This window comes from Podarcis tiliguerta, assembly GCF_965153285.1.
Source record: "Podarcis tiliguerta genome assembly, chromosome: 14".
NCBI classification, from domain to species: Eukaryota; Metazoa; Chordata; class Lepidosauria; order Squamata; family Lacertidae; genus Podarcis; species Podarcis tiliguerta.
Genome location: NC_139547.1, coordinates 8006990 through 8019231, shown reverse-complemented (window position 1 = coordinate 8019231; position 12242 = coordinate 8006990). Strand labels below are relative to the sequence as shown.

At 44.2% G+C, this 12242-nt stretch overlaps 1 protein-coding gene across 2 annotated transcripts in view; it reads right to left on the bottom strand.

Annotated features, from left to right (window-relative positions):
• CD276 (CD276 molecule) overlaps positions 1-10749 on the bottom strand; it is a 48574-nt gene extending 37825 nt beyond the window's left edge. Inside the window, exon 1 of one of the 2 annotated variants that reach the window (XM_083413193.1) lies at positions 10418-10749. The gene's annotated coding sequence lies outside the window, so the exon portion shown is untranslated. The remainder of the gene's footprint in view (positions 1-10417) is intronic. The other variant, XM_083413194.1, reaches the window with a different exon arrangement.
• Between the last annotated feature and the right edge of the window lie 1493 nt (positions 10750-12242).

The window sequence follows — 12242 nt, the reverse complement described above, 5'->3', positions numbered from 1 at the left end:
TGATGGGAACAGTAGCTCAACAACATCTGGAGAGCCACAAGTTCCCCACCTCTAAAGAACAAGTGATCTCTTTGAAGCTATCCTCCCAGGTGTCCCTTCTCAAAAAGAGCGAGAACTCCCTACCAAGCCAGCTATATTTTTGTCATTGCCCACCCAGCTGTGTTCCACTCAGCTGAGGAAGTGCCTTCAAACTTCCTTCACTCCTTCCCTTCATGCACGTGGCGGAAGTTCTGTTTCTTTCAGCCGACAAGGAGATGGACTCGAGAAAGAAACAAGGCAGGAAGCTGCAGCAGCACTACTCAAATCAAAGGAAAATCCTGTTGCAGACACAGATCTTCTTGGGAGTAGCAGAAGATGGGCAGAATCCAGAATGCTGCAGCTAGACTGGTGACTGGGAGCGGCCGCCGAGACCACATAACACCGGTCTTGAAAGACCTGCATTGGCTCCCAGTACGTTTCTGAGCACAATTCAAAGTGTTGGTGCTGACCTTTAAAGTCCTAAACAGCCTCGGTCCAGTATACCTGAAGGAGCATCTCCACCCCCATCATTCTACCCGGACACTGAGGTCCAGCTCCGAGGGCCTTCTGGCAGTTCCCTCGCTGCGAGAAGCAAAGCTACAGGGAACCAGGCAGAGGGCCTTCTCAGTAGTGGCACCCACCCTGTGGAACGCCCTCCCACCAGATGTCAAAGAGAACAACAACTACCAGACTTTTAGAAGACATCTGAAGGCAGCCCTGTTTAGGAAAGCTTTTAATGTTTGATGTATTACGGTATTTTCATATTTTGTTGGAAGCCACCCAGAGTGGCTGGGGAAGCCCAGCCTGATGGGCGGGGAATAATTAACAAATTATTATTATTATAAAAGGTTTCAGGGTCAATGCCTCACATCTCCAGCCACAGATGGGGAAAACTCTATAGAGCCTGAAACTCTATACAGCCACTGGTGGGAATACATTTGTAGAATGGGGGCTGTGTTGCCTTCTGAGTAAATTTCCAGGGTTCAGCGGCGGGCATGGCCAAAGGCGAAAGTGCATGGAGCAACAGATTAAACCTCTGTACAGTTTTACATAAACCTCTGGCCTTCATCCAAACAAGCAAAGAGGCATCTGTCATGGATGCTTTAGCTGAGATTCCTGCATTGCAGGGGGTTTGAACAGATGACCTTAGGTGGTCCCTTCCAACGTCATAGTTCTATTATTCTATTATTGGCAGGCTGGATAAAAATCAATGATTTTTTTTTATTTAAAAAAATCAGATTTTTAAAAATTTAAATCAGATTTTCAAAATAAAATGCTTTTGAAGGAAAAAATCTTTCTAAAGATAAGTTTCCTATTTAAGTTACATTATAGTCCAAAGGCTGTTCATCAGGAAATAAGTTTTTCATGTGTGCTGAAACTCAGTCTAAGTTGGATTTTAAGGAAACTGTTATTCAGGAAACGATTATTTTTCTCTTTCCAATAAAGTATAGCAGAAAAGTTGTCCAAATATAAACAGTTAACTTATTAAACCTCACAATAGTTTCATAATTATCTATGTATTTCTAATAGTATAACCAAATCAGTAGTTTTTGATATAAGAACTACTCTGAAAATTTATTATTCCAAAAATGAAACCTTCATCTGGTTGTAAATATTAAGATTGTACCAGCAGAATGGTCTTTCTGTAAAAAGAGAAAATGATTTAAATCAAGTCTGAGTCACTAGTGATTTAAATCGTGATTTAAATCAAATCCACCCCGATTATCAGAGTTCATGGATACATTCCAGCCAGGCCATCCGCACACAGAGAACCTCTTTGGGTGCAAAATTTCTCAGGGTGAAATGTTTATCCTAGGAAGAAGGGGTGAAGCCCTAATCAGAGGTCCAGATAGAGAAGATTGGGGGGGGGTGAATTTGGCCTAATGTTCTTAAGGCCTGGTGTGGAGTAGATGGGCCAGAGGTCTGACTTCGTATAAGGCATTTTATTAAAGCGGGAGAGGAGACTGTTTCTAGAGCACCCACAATTTAATGTTGACTTGCCCTGAGCATCAGTCATCCTGGAACACCACGACTCTGGCTGAAAGCCCAGGGCCACAATTAAAACTTCCCAGCACTCTTGCAACCATCTACATCTTCCAGGCAGCACTACACTCTCGAGGCCCGATTCTCCAAAATACTAACGAAATATGATGCTTCTATCAGTAATTGAATGGGGGGAAGGGTGTTCATCACTGTAACCAAGTGAAGAGCTGGTTGCTCTCCTCTGTAGGCTGGACTGGGGGGGTCACAAACCAGCTCTTGTGGTTCCCAACAGTACAGCCTATTGCATTAGCCAGCAACAGAGCTCTTAAATCCATTGAGCAGCATCTGAAACATCTTCCAAAGTGGTACCCAGTTCTTCAGGTCTGTCGTCTACAGCATTGTCAACACCACACTCATCAATACACTTGCTAGCCCAGGGTTCCCCCTTCAGGTACCTTCAGATGTTTCCAACTGCAAATCCCGTCATCCTCAACCAGTGATCTTGTTGGCTGGGTCTGATGGAAGTCCAACAATACTTGGGAGGTACCAGAATGGGGAAGACTGAGCTAGCCACTATGCAACGCTGACTCTGTTTCAGATGTGGGAAGCATATTTATTCCTCTTCGACAGCGTTTCACGTCCATCTTTGGATAGACGTCTCTTCAAATTCTCTCCGGCATTCTCTGTCGTTTGCTTGATGCAAACAAGTGGGGCCCACCCTGTGGGACATCCCATTAGATGTCAAGGAAATAAACAACTATCTGACTTTTAGAAGACATCCTAAGGTAACCCTGCTTAGCGAAGATTTTAATGTCTGGTGTTTTATTGTGCTTTTAATTCTGTTGGGAGCCGCCCAGAGTGGCTGGGGAAACCCAGCCAGGTGGGCAGGGTATAATTTTTTTTTAATTCTTATTCTTATTCTTATTCTTATTATAGTTCATCCACCCATTGCGCAGGTGGTCACACCCTTGGCCTTTTAAAATTGTAGGGTCTCCAAACTAGCATTTAATCCTAATTTGTTATCCTATATATGCCATGCCCTGTATTGGTTAGCAACATCTTTTCCATGTTTTGGCCAAAGCAAGTCGTTCACAACACCTGCACTATCTTCTTGGAGTTGAGGAAATGGATTTAACCTAGGACTGCAAGTGAAGTGGGTGCTTAAACACTGAGCTCAAAGTCCTTCCATACACCTACAATGGTAGCTGCCATTCTGCATGGCCGTAGCAAGAAGAAAAAATGAGAAGCTCACTCAACCAAGTAGGCTAGGGGGCCAATTCCATTGGGGCTTCTCTTCTTCCTGAACTGTTCCACCCAAGCTGGCTTTTTATAAGAACTGCCACATAATAATTGCCACTGGAGTTTGTTCATCTTCCTCTTCCCTCCCCATCCCCTTTTTCTTTTGTGTTGCATCTCTTAGACCGCTAACCTATGGGCAAAAAAACTTGTATGTTACTGATCTTCTGCAAGCCACTCTGGGAGCCTTTTCAGCTGAAGGGTGGGGTGAAAATGCTCTATATACGCAAAAATAAATACCTTGAAATCAGCAGAAATTAATGAGACACAATTATGTGTAGGGCTGCAGCTTTAATTTGCATGCTTTGTTGGGGTTGCAAAAATATGTGTGCACAGTTTAGGGGCGTGTGTGGCTGTTGGGATTAAAGTCAAAAAGGTTTTAAAGCGGCGGTTTCCAAACTGTGGTCCATGAACCACCAGTGGCCTGTGAGCTTCCTTCATGTGGTCCATAGCATTTCTGTGGATTTGTGATTGAATAGTCTTGCTGATTTTTAATTGTATTCTTACTGCTTCTTTTGTTTCCTATACTGTATTTTTGTTGTACTGTGATCCAAATTCTCTGGAATTCAAAATAAAAGAAGCAAACAATTTTTAAAATCCCACACCATCTAGCACATTACAATTGCTACAACAGGCTAAAAAACTGTTAAGCAATTTTCAAGCGGCAACTGGAAAAATAAAAGCTTGGGAACGACTGATGAGCAGTTGTTTAGTCATCCCCAAGAAGTGACGACATACTTGTTTCAGATCCTCAAACTGGGGATGGGGAAGAACTTGGCAAATGCCATACAGCAGGCACGTCCAACTTTCAAGAGACTGCAATCTACTCCCACTATTTAAAAAAACTGGCAGTGATCTACCTATTGGATTGACAAGAGTTGTTGAGCTTTTCAGGGGGGAAGCTTCATCAAAGTTGTGGAGCGATTGACCGGGATCAACCAGGGACACCCCATGATCGACCAGTAGATCACGATCGACCAGTTGGACATCCCTGCCATGCAGAAACAAATGACGCCTGTTTCAAAAGTCCAAAGAGCGACAGCAATCTTTCCCAAACTTGAGGTAGTTACATACGTCTTTTGAAGGTTTAGTCTTACCTGCATACGCCTTCTCAAGCAAAGTTAATTTGGGGGTAGTTTTAATGACATTATTTTATCTAGACTAGGGCAAATAAAGGCAAAGGTAAAGGTACCCCTGCCCATACGGGCCAGTCTTGACAGACTCTAGGGTTGTGCGCCCATCTCACTCAAGAGGCCGGGGGCCAGCGCTGTCCGGAGACACTTCCGGGTCACGTGGCCAGCGTGACATCACTGCTCTGGCGAGCCAGCGCAGCACACGGAAACGCCGTTTACCTTCCCACTAGTAAGCGGTCCCTATTTATCTACTTGCACCCGGGAGTGCTTTCGAACTGCTAGGTTGGCAGGCACTGGGACCGAACAACGGGAGCGCACCCCGCCGCGGGGATTCGAACCGCCGACCTTTCGATCGGCAAGCCCTAGGCACTGAGGCTTTTACCCACAGCGCCACCCGCGTCCCTTCGGGGCAAATACCCTGTACCATTTAAAACTCTTTTGCATACGCTTGGGGGCATCCGTGTTGGCTTTTCGCAGTATAGTAGCGCAGAGAGCTTGCTGGGGAGAGCTTGCATTAAAAAGAAGGGACTCAAAAATAACTTAAACAAGGTTTTAATAAGAAAAACAAAAACTCCTTAAACACTAAATACATCTACAAACAAACATGACCCAACCACCAACCCATCCCCCAGGGTAAAATGGCAGAGCTAGGTGCTGCTCCTTATATACTGTGGCCAATTCCCAACACAGCTTAATCAATGCAACTCAGCAGCACCTGCTATGCCTCACAGCTGCAAGGCTGGATCTCATTAGTTTACTCTGGCCCTTGCTCCGGCCCCTTAAAGGTATACACATTGGGTGAAACAATGATGAACCTTTAGATTTAAAGAAACAGTTCAACATTTCCCCTGCGGTTCATCATTGTGGAACAAAAACATACAGCATACTTTGTACATGTTTTTCATGTGTAACCTTTGGAAGTGCTTTAGTAAAGATGTCTGCAATTTGATTGTTACCTGGAATATATTCAAATGCAACCGTTTCATCAGTAATTAGTTTCTTTACAAACTGCAAACGTAATCTTAAGACTCTAGTGCGCTGCGTATTGGTTTCTGAACATAGGATAGCGAGTCCACTCTGGGAATCAAGGTAAACTTTTACTGGTAGTGTTACTTGCATCTGTAGGTCAGCAAATACTTGCATATACCATTCTATATCATGAGTGGCCTGTACGCATGCACATAATTCACTCTCTGTTGTGGAGAGACAAATAATGGTTTGTGTCTGGGACTTCCATTCAAAAGGACAACCATTATAACAAAACACCATACCAGACACTCCCCTGCAATTATTTTAACACAAATCGTAATCTTCACCTGGAATTTGCTGAAAAGCTCTAGCGACTAATCTTGCCTTGTACCTTACAACTTCATTTTTGTCATTCATTTTAGCTCTATAAACCCATTTTGAATCTATAAGTCTCATATCTGGGGTTTGTGGTACAAGAGACCAAGTGTTATGCTCTTTTAAAGAAGCTATCTCAGAGTTCATAGCTTTATACCAATTTACAGCTTGGTGCTTAGGTAAATTCTGAACATCATTGTAGCTTTTTGGCTCAAAAACCGCCTTATTGGCATACACAGTATTAAAATGTTCATCTGCAAATCGTTGTGGCTTCTGCCTCTTTCTATCTGAACGTCTCAGTCCGGAAGGAGAGTCAGACTCCTCAGACTTAACAGGACTAAGTGAACTACTAGTTTCAGGTTGTAAACCATCATTGTCAGACTGAAGAGATGCCTGTAGGTTAAGCTCACGGTCAGAAAACTCAAGAGAATCTAACCTCCCCTCGGGTGCCTGTAACTTTAAATCATCAAACAAATTATCAGATTCAACAGGCTTTTTGTCTTCTCCCATTAACTCAGAAGCACCATTTCCTGCTGCTGCTGCTCCTGCTTCCTCTTCCTCTTCTTCCTCAGTATTATCTATGCCATCAGCATCTTGGAAAACAGCAACTCCATCCCAATTTACAGTTTGTATCATGCTTCTGGTAATATGAAATTTGCCAGTTGCTGGTATGTAAATTCTGTACGCCCCCTGCTGGTAGCCCATTAATTTTCCCTGAACACTACGCTCACCCAATTTCTGCTTAGCGGGATAATGCATAATTACATCTGAACCCCAAATGCGTAGGTATTTCAGATTAGGGCGTTTTTTAAACAACTTCTCATAGGGGGTGACATCTAAACCAGAATGATAACTGCGATTTTTAACAAAGCAAAACGCATTGAGCGCTTCAGCCCAAAAATCTTTGGGCAGATTAGCATCATGCAGATACGTTTTAACCCCTGCCTGCAGGTCACGCTGCACAACTTCAACAAGCCCATTTTGCCAGGGACTTCGGGGGCAAGATAACTCATGAGTAGTCCCCTGCGCTTCCAGGAATTTCTCAAAATCCTCAGAAACAAATTCCCCACCCCGGTCAGAAAACAGGTTCTTAATTGGTTTGTTAAAGTGCGTTTTTACCCAGTTGCAAAAAACTTTGTACTTCTCAAATGCTTGGGATTTCTCAGCTATTGCATAAGTCCAACAATATCTACTATACTGGTCTATTAGAGTAAGCCAGTACTTAGAACCTCCTAATGATGGTGGGAGTGGCCCAACTAAATCACAATGTACACGCTCAAATGGCTCAGTTACTTTCCTATCTGAGCACCTACCCTTGCGTGCAACCTTGATCTTATTTTTGCAACAGGATAGACATTGCATAAAGAATTTACATGGTTTTAAGTTGAGGCCATTAACAATATTCTTTGTCTTAATTACATCAGCAAAATTCAGGTGTCCTAGAATTCTGTGCGCCTCATGGACACACCCGGAATGTGGCCTTACATTCCTCAACCCCTGGCTTGACTGTGCTGCTCTGCAATTTATAGGTGATTGGGAGTAGGTGCGAAAATACAGTCTATATAAACCATCAGATTCCCGGGCATACAATAGACGTTTGTTCCCCTCAAAAAACTCACACATTGAATTTAAGAAACGCACAGTTATGCCTTGACGAGCAAAACACCTTACTGATAATAAATTGTCCACTGATGGGCAGTAAATGCAGTTAGCTATCGTAATGTTTAAAGAGTCAAGTTTAACAGTACCCCTGCCAAGCGACTGCAAGACTTGTGAATTGGCTAAATGTACATTACCAATTTCCTCTTCGAAAGAAATAAACAAGCTTCGATCGTTGCAGAAATGCTGAGATGCACCTGAGTCAACAATAAAATAATTCCACTTGGCACCTTTAATTTTACGACCTGTTGTCCGAGCATGAAAAGCTCGCGGCTCGTTTCTGTCTTTACGGTACGATGTCGGCTGCTGGGCTGACGACCGTGACCGATGAACAGAAACAGACTTGGGAGTACCTTGCTTTCTTTTGAATCTGCAGTCCTTTGCAAAATGTCCCTGCTTATTGCAGAACCAACAACGCTTTGCAGCTTTAAACGCAGTCGTATCACCACCAGCTTGCATGTGGCATCCCTCATTACTTCTGGAAATAGGAGTGCTTATGGCACAAGCCTCCCTTCTGTCCAGCTCGCCCATTAATCTTGCCGTTACCCCTTCCACAGTTAATTGTGCTGGTGGAACGGCAGATATCTGGCTAGCTATACCATCAAAGTCCTCATTAAGGGAACAAAGGATGATAAAAACATACTGAATATCAGGTATCTCCATGTCCCTTCGAATTAATTCGCAGCGTATTGCCTCCAGACGTCTCAAGTGTGCTGCCAAATCACCACCGGGCTGCAACTTCGTCTGGTACAACTGCTTGAAATACGTCAATGCAGATGCTGACTCTTTTCTAACATGCACTGCTGCAAGACTGTCCCACATTTCTTTGGCAGTTTTCTTATTCCTTATATAAACTACTTGCTGGTCGCTGACTGCCAAATTAATTATCGCCCTGGCTTTTGCATCTCCTTTCGACCAAGCATCAGTTACAGGGTCAGGAGGGTCTTTAGTTACATAGGTCCATACATCTCTAGAGGTCAAAAGCGCCTCCACCCGAAAAGACCATAAACTATAGTTCTCATCTGTTAGCTGTGGGAAGACTAGAGCCTTCTCCGCTTCAGGAACCCGGTCAACCATTCTGAAACTCTTCCAGACCCACAAAAACTACGCTAACAGGAGAAGGAGTTTTCAAACCTTTCTCAGAGTCCAAAAATATGCAGTCATCCACTCAGCAGCTGGGCCCATAACCAAAGATGTTGGCTTTTCGCAGTATAGTAGCGCAGAGAGCTTGCTGGGGAGAGCTTGCATTAAAAAGAAGGGACTCAAAAATAACTTAAACAAGGTTTTAATAAGAAAAACAAAAACTCCTTAAACACTAAATACATCTACAAACAAACATGACCCAACCACCAACCCATCCCCCAGGGTAAAATGGCAGAGCTAGGTGCTGCTCCTTATATACTGTGGCCAATTCCCAACACAGCTTAATCAATGCAACTCAGCAGCACCTGCTATGCCTCACAGCTGCAAGGCTGGATCTCATTAGTTTACTCTGGCCCTTGCTCCGGCCCCTTAAAGGTATACACATTGGGTGAAACAATGATGAACCTTTAGATTTAAAGAAACAGTTCAACAATCCGTACCACAATTTAGGAAACACTTGGACTACATGATTGCAGAGTCCCCACCCCACCAAAAAGAAAAATGTTCAGGTTGCACAATTGGAGCTTTTGCACAACAAACCTTCTTCCATATATATATATATATATATATATATTCAGACCTTCTGTGATAAGGGAAGTGACGAGATGGGGGGATGCTCTGGGAAGCATGAGATTACTATTGCATGATAGAATGTCATCTAACTTCCCCATCAGTCAGCAAACCTCGTCCGGAAGGACTCATAGTTCAAACACAAAACCACAAATCCATATTTCGACCAGCACTGCCACCATTTCTTTTCAGTCAATCCCTGTGTGCCACAGGTCCATTTTAGTTTGTTAAAAAATAATTGATCAGAGCAGCAATGCTGGCAAAGAGATAGATCTTTCTTGATCTAAAGCACCACTCACCTACAAGGGAAGGGTGGCTGGACAATACAGCTACTTTACTCAGAAGTAGACCCAACTGTATCCTACAGAGTTAATTTAAGAAGGCATAGGAGTGCCCTCTGTATTGGCCATTCTCTCTCCCCCCCCCCTTCCAATTCAATCTTTATTGGTTTATAAACAATACAACCAATCACATAAAGCACTACAAACAAACCACTATGTATTGGCCAATCTCAACTGTTGGCCAGAAGATACAAAAAAGATGAGGCGGAACAGTCCTTATCAACACAGAAGAAGCAAAATATTTAAGGACATTGACAGATGACAGAGTTCTCCTTTTTTAAAGAGGTATCCTAAGCAGCTGGCAAATGGCATATATAACATAATCTGGCTGGCATCCCATCTAAGACCTGCCTAAAGTAGAACTATTGAAATCAAGGAACCTAACTTTGCCAAGTTCCTTCACTTCAATGAGTATGCTCTGGGTATGGGTAGCATTGTAGACCCCCCCCCCTCTCTCTCTCTGAGCCAATTCCTAGCGGCCAATGTTCCTTTGCCCCCCCCCCCAATAAAATATTTGAGGGGGGTCTCCCCCAAGTTAATGGACACTGCCATTCCAATGGGAGTGTGCGCCTTGTAATCGATTACAATATGTGGGGCACGGCTTCTCTTCTCTCCCCCTCCCCAATATTTTATTCGAGTTGGCACCCCTGTGGGTCACACTGGAGAGAGAGAGAGAGAAAGAAAGATAGAAAATCTTTAAAAGCATTTTAAAAAGGCAACTCAGTGCAAGAGCGCGCGCGCGTCCAAGTGAGGACGCCCAGAAAAAACGAAAGGTTTTGCAGGAATCCAAGATCCTTTTGGCAACGCTTTTGGAGGAAGGGAAGAGGGGCCGAAAGAAGGAAAGAAAAGGCGGATTGTCTGCCTCTTTTCGCCTGGGTGTCGCTCCCTCTCTCTCCCCCCATTCAGCCCAACAGCCAAGCAGGCACTTACTCGGCCAGAGTCCGTCCTTCCCGGGAGCGACTCCGCTTTCGGACAAAGGCGCGCCGTTTCTCCGGCTCGCCCTGGGTTCTGCTGCGCCCTAGGCGCAGGGCGGGTCTCGCCGCCGGCCCGGGACCGTCTTCCTACCCGGCCCGCCCCAGCACCCGTCGCCCCCAGCTCCCTCCGGCGGGCAGAGGTCGGTGCGCGGCTCCCGGCCGGGGGAAGGAGGAGGAGGAGGAGGCCGCGGGAGCGAGCCTGGGCAGGGAGAGGCGGGGAGAGGAGCGCGAGCCCCCCTGGCTTCCGGGTTGATTCGGGGCCGGAGCGCCATGTGGCTGCCGCCGTGCGAATGGAATCGGGGAATCCGATTATGGGAAGGGGTTCCGGGGGGTCATCTAGTCCAACCGGCTGCAAGGCTGGAAGATGCCACGGAGTGTCCAGTGCCAGATTTACGTGTAAGCTAAACAAGCTATAGCTTAGGGCCCCACTCTCTTGGCAAACCCCCCAAAAAAATTTAAAGGGAGAAAAAACTGGATGTGCATTTCCAAAATGTAAGATTAAAATAAAATAAAATAAAACCTACATACAGCAACGGTGTTTTGTGTTGTAGGCTCCTATGATGTCAGTCATGGGCCCCGCCTGCTCCCTAAAATATCCCTGGTTTGCTCATTTCAATATATAGAGTGCCAACATTCTGCATGTGCAAATGGCTTTAGATACCTATTAGGTCCGTAAATTACCATATAGCATATATTCAACACAAAAAAACAGTGACAATTTGTTGTTGACAAAGGACAGCTGGACATATAAAGGGCCCCATTACCTTCAGCTCAGGGCCTCATCAAACCTAAATCTGGCCCTGGTGGTGCCCCGTGATAGGACAACTGGAATGATGTCGTCTTCTTTTTTGTATATAATTTTTATTAAGTTTTCTGTTTTACAATTTAAGATACTGTACTCATTTTTACATTCTTAAAATATCCATGACTTCCCTTCTTCTCTTTCCATGGTTCATTTTACATATCATAAATCCCTGCATATTTTACAGAAACTCTACCGTTCCATTATTTACATCCATCAAAACTTATTTACACTGTTGAATTTATCTTAATGCTGCCAGCGTTTTCAGCTGCACACAGTTAATTCCCATATATTCAGTAAACATTTTCCAATCTTCTCTAATCATATGTTCTCCTTGTTCTCTTATTCTGTATCTTAAGTCTGCAAGCTGCGCATATTCTGTCAACTTAAGTTGCCATTCTTCTTTGGCTCGGACCTGGCTTGTTTTCCATTTTGAGCTAACAAAACATGGGACACAGTAGTGGCGTACATAGATAACCTTTTTTGACACCTTCGGATTTCAGTCAGAATTATCCCCAACAGAAAGGACTCTGGTTTTTCAGGGAAAGTACTTTTAAACATTTTTTTCAATTCATTATGGATCATTTCCCAATACTCCTTTACCCTTTTACAAGTCCACCACATATGAAAGAACATTCCCTCAACCACATGGAGTTTTGTCTTCCACATGGAACTCCCAGCCCAATAGCTGTGTACATTCGTCTGCCATTGGCTGTTTCTTGTTTAATGTGCATTTATTGATTTGCGCTTCCTCTTTGATAGTTCGCAATTGATTCGATTGTCTATTTCATGATTCGACGGTTTGTAATTTATGGTATGAGTGCATTCCTTCTGAAAGGAAAATGAGCGTATATGCCCTGATAAGGAAAAATCCTGGGGTGCGAATTTCCTCCGCTGCCCAGCTTGTCGGGGTGCCACCACTGCGGGTGTCTCCGGTCAGCAAAAGAAGGTGTCTCCAGCCAAGTCAAAGAAGCAAAAC